The sequence below is a fragment of the Aethina tumida genome, chromosome 1 (assembly GCF_024364675.1).
Source record: "Aethina tumida isolate Nest 87 chromosome 1, icAetTumi1.1, whole genome shotgun sequence".
Taxonomy (NCBI): domain Eukaryota; kingdom Metazoa; phylum Arthropoda; class Insecta; order Coleoptera; family Nitidulidae; genus Aethina; species Aethina tumida.
The window spans coordinates 35387505-35396271 of NC_065435.1; positions in this window are offsets into that span (position 1 = coordinate 35387505).

Genomic DNA, 8767 nt, shown 5'->3' on the forward strand with positions numbered 1-8767 from the left:
TCGCCATGTTACGTAATTATCTCGGCCGGTTAACTTTTCAATTAATGCCAATTGATTGTTTGCTGACAATTTAAGAACCCTTATTCCAGATGTTACGAGAAAACACTTTTCAATTGTCGTATTGACGTTTTAGGTTAACTTCATTACTTTTCTCAGTAAGTAAGCCATTCTGGGCTTCCCTGGGCTTTTCTGGCTCCATAACCTGTTAATTTTTCTTAAAACAATTTATAATTTCAGGAGAAAAACTTATATTTAAGAATTTAGTGTTAAAATTACAACTTAACTGTCTACAGGCGCACAATTCAAATTACAATTTTAACAGTTTATGTGTAGTTTCAGTACACTCCTACAGGTCATCGCATCAGTCACAATTGGATTCCCAAGAGAAAATGAAACATTATTTGTTTTAAGTTGTGTTATAATTTTTCATTCTTTATAATAGCCTAAGCTACATTGCGCTGTAAATTGAGAAGAATGTTTCAGGTAAACTACTTTGGGTTAACAAGACAGCATTAAATTAACTGAGGAATGCATATTATCGGAATTTGTAAGCTGGGTCATCTCCTTGATTAATATTTATATGATACCATTTTTCGCACATTTTGGCAGACTGAAATATCCTCTTTCTGTAATTCGCCAAAGAGCATTATAGTATCGGACACCAAACAAAACAAAATTACACAAAGATCAGTTGTCAAGATTGTCAGTGAGTTGTCAAAAAATACGAGCCGAAACTGAGACTGATACGACTAGCCATAAGCGCTACCAAATAATTTCATTCAATTAGAAACGTTAAATAATTACTTTAATAACAAGGTTATATAATGTTAATGTGTTTGTGATTTAAAGTACTGTAACCTGTATTCCATTTCTATCTACACAGTTCTGCCATACTAATTTAAGAGTTTATTTTCTATGAGTAGGCTCTTCTAATTCTTAGGGTACTTGGTCTAAAATACTTTAATACAATTCAATATACATAAATTTCAACACTGAACCATAAATGGTTCACAATTTCGACATCACCTCCTTGGGAGTGACCGAGTTCCAAGAAGTCTTCTGAGTTTTGGAGCTGGATTTTGGATTAGCGTTAGGAGTAGGGGTACTATCAGAGTTTACCGATAGTATCCCTAGTTTAGACGACAAAGCTGTGTAAGCACTCTTTCACTCTCTGTATCTCACATTCTAGTTCCAAAATTTTATTCCTAAGGAAATCGGGTACCTCTGGAAACGTCAGCAGACTTTTGGGTTTTATTGAGTTTTTCACTTAGCTTTTCTTTTTTCCGGACCCTACACATAGTTTATTGGTTTAGTAACCGAGGTTACAAGCCAAATTAACAGCTCTTCTCTTTCGATTATGGTAACTATTATAAATAAATTCAGACAAAAGAAGGACGAACAACTCAAAAAAAATTGTAATTTTCAACAATATTCCCTGGTTGCTACCCACACTTTGAACAATTGACAAAAGTCGCCAACAATAAGAGACTTTTCTGTCGTTATCAATGGCAGCGGTAACAATCGTCATTTATCCAAATTTGAGTGGCAACTACGGAAAAGAGTTTGTTAAGGAATGAAATTGCACATTGATACTTGGAACCCCTCTGTATAGATGCCCTAACGCAAGGGTCATGCTACGCAGGGTTTTTAGTTCTTAGTTTTTAGTCTTTGACGTTTCTAGCCGAGTGCACACTTTGTAATAATATAATAAACGTTTAGTGTTCTTGTAACATCGACTTTTAATCTCATCACACTCACACCTCAGTTTTCAAAAGTGTTTGTAGTGATATTTTTGTTTTTATTTAGTGTCCCTTTTTGTCTGAATTTAGTTAGTTACCAAATTCAGACAAATGAAAAATTTGTTTACTTGTCTGGTAACCTTGGTTACCAATTCAAGAAACAACTGAATTAAATTTTTGTTTTCGTACTATAAACAGTTTAATAACCGAATTAGCGATAATGAAATGGGAAAACAGCAAGTGTGCCTGCAAAAGTCGAGTGGTTCCGAATCCTATTGAAACCGGACGGCACATCGCCAGTTCCGTTCTACAAGAAGTTCCTACTAAGAGACAAAAACCTTGAAAGATGGAAAGGAAAAGGCGGTTCAAATCCAGGTTCTATTGGCAGAAAGAAAGGTCAACCGCCCGGTAAACCCTGAGCACGACTCCGTTCCAAGTTCCGAAAGAGTTAACTATCTAAAGTAAGTAACAACAGCAAAATTCGGCAAAGCGCCACGCCGACATCAGACCCCCAAATGGAGTTAGACATAACGTTCGTACTTCTGTTTGAATTTAGTTATAAGAGTTGCCATATTCAGACAAAAGAGAAGAGTTGTTAATTTGGCTGGTAACCTCGGTTACTAAACCAATAAACCATGTGCAGAGTCCACGAAAAAGATAAGCCAAGAGGTACCCGAAAACTAGACGTTAAGATTAAAATCTCGGAACTAGAGGGTGAATTACAACGAATGAAAGTAAGTAATGCAGTAAGCTGTCTGCCTATGGAGGTGTTCTCGAAATCCTGACGACGCACCCCTGTGCTCACCGAAAGGACACGGAAGCACTGAAAGTATTTGTTTCCATTAAGGTCAAAACACAAAAGTTAATAGTTAGAACATGCCTGCTTACAAGGCAACGTGGAGTGATAATGCAAGGTACTCAGTAAAACGCTTATTGACTATCTTACAACATTGGTGGGCTGTATACAACTAACTCTGCTCTTACAACTTAACTCTGTTTCTATAACTACGCTCTTCTATTGTTTTTATTCTCCGTTGTCATCACAACCGTTATACACGATGTCTAGATATTCTAATATAACTTGCCTCGAGTGAATTTGACCAATGATGAGTAAGTATAGTGTTTGCATGAGTACTGAGGTTTACACTTTAAACTATCAATTATCATTGGTTGATTGTGTCTTATGAAATTTTATACAATATGTTCCTATTTTATCTACATGTATAAAAATTAAGAACTAAGTTTCCTAAGTTGTTCTCTAAAGAGCTTATAAAATTAACTATTCGTTATTCATTTGTAGACATTTGAATTCCGTTCCCATAAACAAATTTCAATGTTTTATTTATTAATTCGTTATTCATTTGTAGACATTTGAAATTCGTTGTCATAAACTAATTTCAATTTTGTTCATAAAATCAGGTAGACCAAAAAGTTTTCTTTATTTGTTTACCTCCAAACTTTAATCAGTTCAAACATTTCATACGAACCACATTTCTCTGAAGTTACTCCGACGCTTCAATTCAAAATTATTAGTTAAATATTCTCGCTTTTATTAATGAGTCCCTGCCTCATTGGAAATGATAATCGGAAGAAATACTTGTGTATAGTAATGCTAGAAATGAAACAGATCGTATCAAACTGTTATTTTTAGGTAATATTTTTGTCTAAATTCATTAATTTACTTACAGGAATCCCAACTAAACAAAGAATAAGAACTTTCATGTATATGACGCTCCTTAAAACAACACATTAATACCTAATTAATTTGTTTTCAGAATAAATTAAGATTGAAATCTTAAAGTACGATGCAAAAAGCAAATGGTGTAAAGATTCTAGTGGCCCAAGAATTGGATTTAAATGTAAGTATAATTTTCATCTGTATTCAAGATTTTTATAATTAATGGAAATGTTTCCATAGTGTGGATCTAGGTTTTAACTCATCTATCATCTGAGAATGAAGCTTGTTTATAGCAATTATAATTTTAGATTAGTGCCGAAGTAATTTCTCCTTAAATTTTAATCTGTACTGTAATCACTAAATGTGTTTCCTAAAAAAATATGTTCCATATAACTCAGTACCTCCACTGAATAGCTGAAGGTTAAAAAAATCGACAATGGGTCGAAACCATTTATTAACAACCAAACTTATATTAAATTAACCACATAACTTAAAGGTACACAAAGTAGTTTTATTTGGAAAGTTATATTATATATAAATATTTGGGAATCACATTTATAGTCATTTAGTGTGGGTTGAAATATAAGGATGAATTTGATTCGGAACAGTTCTACCATTTAGTATAACTCATCTCATTTCGATATTTCTTAGCTCTGTCAATTTGTTGACACTGTGGATTCAAACGAATAGAATTATACCAAAAAATATAACTGAAGCACAACTTGATGTAATATTAATACAATGTAAGATCAAATCAAATTTACTTGAAAGACGACATCCCTCACCTCTCTTAGCAACAATATATATATCGGCATTTAAGTATAAAGTTAACAATGTTAACAAAAACAATTTCTATTCACATGTTAATTATCTGCAGAATCACAGACAGTATTTCTTTGATTCAAAATAAATGTCGACGAGAGATCTGCAACTGATTTGATTTCAGTGACTCGTAATCGAAACCTTCAGACAGTAGGTTGCTATTATTGGAAATGTTTAAATATTTCGCCTTTTTAAATCAAAAGATAATTCACCTAGTTGATTCTTTAAGCAAGAATTTGTGAGCGGCAAATTTCAACTAGGTACTGAAATTTTTCTATCACGTTTGGTTGGATTATTACCCTCAAATAACACTAAGATACCAATCTTTCCAAATTTGCTAATTTTATGTCAAAATTTAATTAGATTCCTCATCTCTAGATGACAACTTCAAATAATGTCAGCACATTTTATTAACAAAATCATGAAAAAGTGATTTCTACTTTACAATTTGCTGATTTGCAATCTTTGTTCAGATGAAATTTATAATTAATAGCTCTATCATTTGTAATTTTGTTGAAATTTTCATCTACGTTTGTGCATATATATTTTAAGTGTCTCCACGTTTTCTTGTGAGCTGACAAATTGGACAACTTGGCCTTAGTTGCTGATTTATAATCGCGATTCTAGGAACCTGGGATCCTATTCATTAGTAATTTTCTAAAAAATCTTTATAAACATTCAAGAGGTGAAACACAATTTACTTTACCTACATGCTCCATACTTGCTTTAAAATAAAGTTCAAATCGTGGTGGTGAATCAAAACTTGAAGATTGTGATGCACAATATAAATTGAACTTTGCGAATGTTATTTGATGGGATAAGAACCCTTTAGAAGATAAATAAAAGTTTTTTGTGCTCTTCGCAATAACTAAATGAACAAGTTTAGAAGGTAAATTTACCAAAAAATAGTTTTGTACATAATCTGGGTTCAATAGCAACGAAGGCAGTTCTTCTTCCTTTCTATTTACCTGGAAGAATATCATCATCTGACACATGTCTGATCGGTATTCCAAATAAATGCTTTTCTAAGAAAATTGTGTCTCAATTCTTGACTCTGTTATAGCGTAAGCGTTATTTTCAATAATAAGATGTTTTTTCGCATTGTAAATTAAATTGTATCAGAAGAATGTTTCACTGTTAACTGTCACAGAAGGATAGCTCCTCCATTATTATTATAGAATCCTGTGTTCAGAATACCTCGACAATTTAGAATATCATCTTTCCATATATGGTATCGCCAATATAAAATCGACCAACAAGCAAAATGAAATAACTGAAATATCAGTTGTCAGTTAGTTTTCAAAACAAACGTACAGGACCAGAGTTCTCAAAAACTTATTCTCCTGTTTTAAGAAATTGTTAGTAAATAATTTCATTATTTATTCCATATGGTATTACTCAAGCCTTAACCATTATGTTAAACCCTACACATTTTCCATTTAAATTCAATCCATTGATGTTAATCATCAAATTTGACTCTTTTAAGAAATTATGTGTTATGAATTACATCTGAAATAAATTGATGGCGTGTTTGTAGTTGTTGAGTTTTTGAATGATGAGATACCTAGTGTTCTCAAGTTTCACAGCATCTCTTGAATGTTGAAATTGTTAATATTTCAAATTAAGTTGTAGGAACAATTGTAAATAACAGTTGCTAATTTACAATAAGTGTTGTATTGTTTTTTAAATTTGGTTTCCCTTAGCTACATAATTTGTTGCATTTATTCAATCATATTGGAACAGTTACACTAATAACAAAATATATCTATTTTAGAGCTCTGATTTCAAATAGTGTTAATTCGTCATGAAATTCTCGAAAATCAAGTCACATGAAAAATTCCCGTGGGCTTTAATTTTGCTGAATCAAAATATTACCAATCATATTAAAATTCATTTAAGTAAAGTTAGGCATATGATATATTATCAAAACACCAAGATGTCTTAAAAACTGTAAAAAAGAAATCCGATTTGTATATATTGTTAAAACGAGGGTTTGTTGAAATGATAAAATGTTACAAGTCAACAAGGGTTTATTTGTGAACAGGGTGTCAATCGAACAAAGCAACGGTCAGGGTAAAAGTGGCGCATCCCTCCCGGTCCGCGTCCCACGCCAACGCGCCCTCTTGTGTGGGTGGTACCTCCGCCCTCTCTCGGATTACGCGTACGGTACTGTCCGTTCCACCCTCCGGCTCCCTCACGGATTCTGTGCGGTCTCCCTGATCAACCCCTCCGGCGTCGAGATGGCGCATATTAGTAACGGACCGCCGATCCGTCAAGATTTCGTAACATTCGGCCATCCTGAAACATTAATGTCCTCATTAATTCGAGCTTACCACGATCTTCTACTCTCTAACGCCTTCCTTTACTCCAACAATTAGTCGCTCTCGCTTCTACTCCTACTGAAATCATGCAACATGTCTAATCTACTATGATTGCCACCTCGAGTAGTCGAACACAGTGCGTCCACTGGTACCGAGCTACTATACCTCCTCAAAGAGTCGGCCGCCGCCACAAATCTCCGGTTTCTGTAACCTCTGGCTCCTTGAAGGCCAGTTATCTCATAACGATCGTTTTGCAATACTTTTACTATTTTGTAGGGCCCTTGATATCTCCGTGCAAGCTTGCTGTTAACGCCTCGTGCAATGGTGTGTGTGACTCCTTCTCTCCAGAGGACTAAATTGCCCTTAACGAACCTGTCGACATCTCGATGTTTTCGATTATACCTCTCTCTCATTTTTTCTCGCTGTCTGTCTAATCGGATTTTGGCCTCCTGCCGTCTATGCATAGCTTCCGCCACTTCGTTCTTTGACACACCATTGCGATGAGACACCTGCCGCTGTCCAATGCGTGCGCTCCTCCTGAGCCGCACAGTATCATGATCATTGTCCGCCTGACCGTACCCCGCCGGGTAATCCTTTGGGTCCGCCGCCCTTGTATAGGTGCGCCGCCTATTGTCTCTCTCCCCTTGTAAGCGCCTTTCGCCGTGCAGCATCATTCGACATTTGGTAGACTCTGGTGGTGGCGATTCTACTGGTGGTTTGCTAACCGCTTCCTCTGTACCACGTGATGTCTGGATTTCAACGTTTTGGTCATTCGCCAGATCTCCACCGTCCGTGTCCTCCCGAGTGTGATCCAATTCGTCAAGCCGCGCTGATAAGTCTCCGTAGACGGCTCCTCCAGTGAAAGCGAACATCAATTTCGCTGGCAGCTCCTTGGTCGTCGCGTTGACGGTATTATTGATGCCCCACGCAACTTGAGGAACTACTTCGTCCCATGAGGCTTCATCTTGTATGCTGGCAACAATAGCTTCTGTTATGGTCCGATTATAACGTTCAACTTGTCCATTCGCTCTGGGTGTGGCGATGGCATTCAATACATGTCGTATTCCTTGCTCTTTCACGAATTCAGTGAACACCTTGCTTATGAACGCTTTACCCCTGTCACTGATTATCCTCCGCGGACAGCCAAATACTCCGAAGGTTTCCTTAAGCTTCCGGATGGTTTCTGCTGATCCGACTGTTTTAACTGGATGTAAGACAACAAATTTGGTGAAAGCATCTACAACAACTAACAGATATGCATTTCCTTTTACGCTACGTACAAACGGGCCTAGGTGATCGATGTGTACAGTATCATACGGTTTGTCAATCTTCTCGATCGGGTGCAGGCGTCCAGGTTGTTTACCGTATGTGCCTTTACTGAACGCGCATGGTATACAAGCCTCAACGTATTTTTTAATGAATCTCCTCGTCTGCGGAAACCAGTAATTCTCTCTCACCAAAGACATAGTCCGCTCCATACCTGGGTGGCCAACTTCGTCATGACACTTCCTCAGTAAGCTGAACCTCGACATTTTGGGCACATAAAGTCGGTCGCCGTCTGACGTTTTCCGGTAAAGCCGTCCATTTTTCGTTTTGAAGTCGGTCTTCATCTGTTTATCAGCCTGTCCGTTCTCCAGCAATCTGTAAATGTGTTGAACATTCTCATCTTGTAATTGTACAGTCAAAAAACAATCCTCTTCTCCAATAATGGCGCCTACTGACACTGGATTCCGGCTTAATGCATCTACGTGTCGCATGCTAATTCCTCGCCTGTATTCGACTTTGAAATCTAGATCTTGGATACTCAGCCACCATCTTGCGACTCTGGGTACCATGTCTTTTTTCTCAAAAGTAGCTCTCAGAGCGACACAATCGGTAACCAACTTGAATGGCACTCCGACTAGGTATATTCGGAACCTTTTGATCGTCTCCACAGCTGCTAGTGTCTCCAAGTCGTAACTGTGATAAACCTGTTCGGCAGGAGTTGTGACTCGGCTGTAGTACATCACAGGTTTTTTAGTCCCATCGTCCTGAGTCTGCATTAATATTCCTCCTAGTCCCGATTTGCTCGCATCCGTGTGCACCTCTGTCTCTAATCCGTGTTTGTAGATAGCCAATACTGGTCTGCAGCACAACGCTTGTTTCAGTTGTTCGAAAGCCTCCTGTTGTTTGGTGCCCCACTGCTATTCTACGTCTTTCTTTGTCAG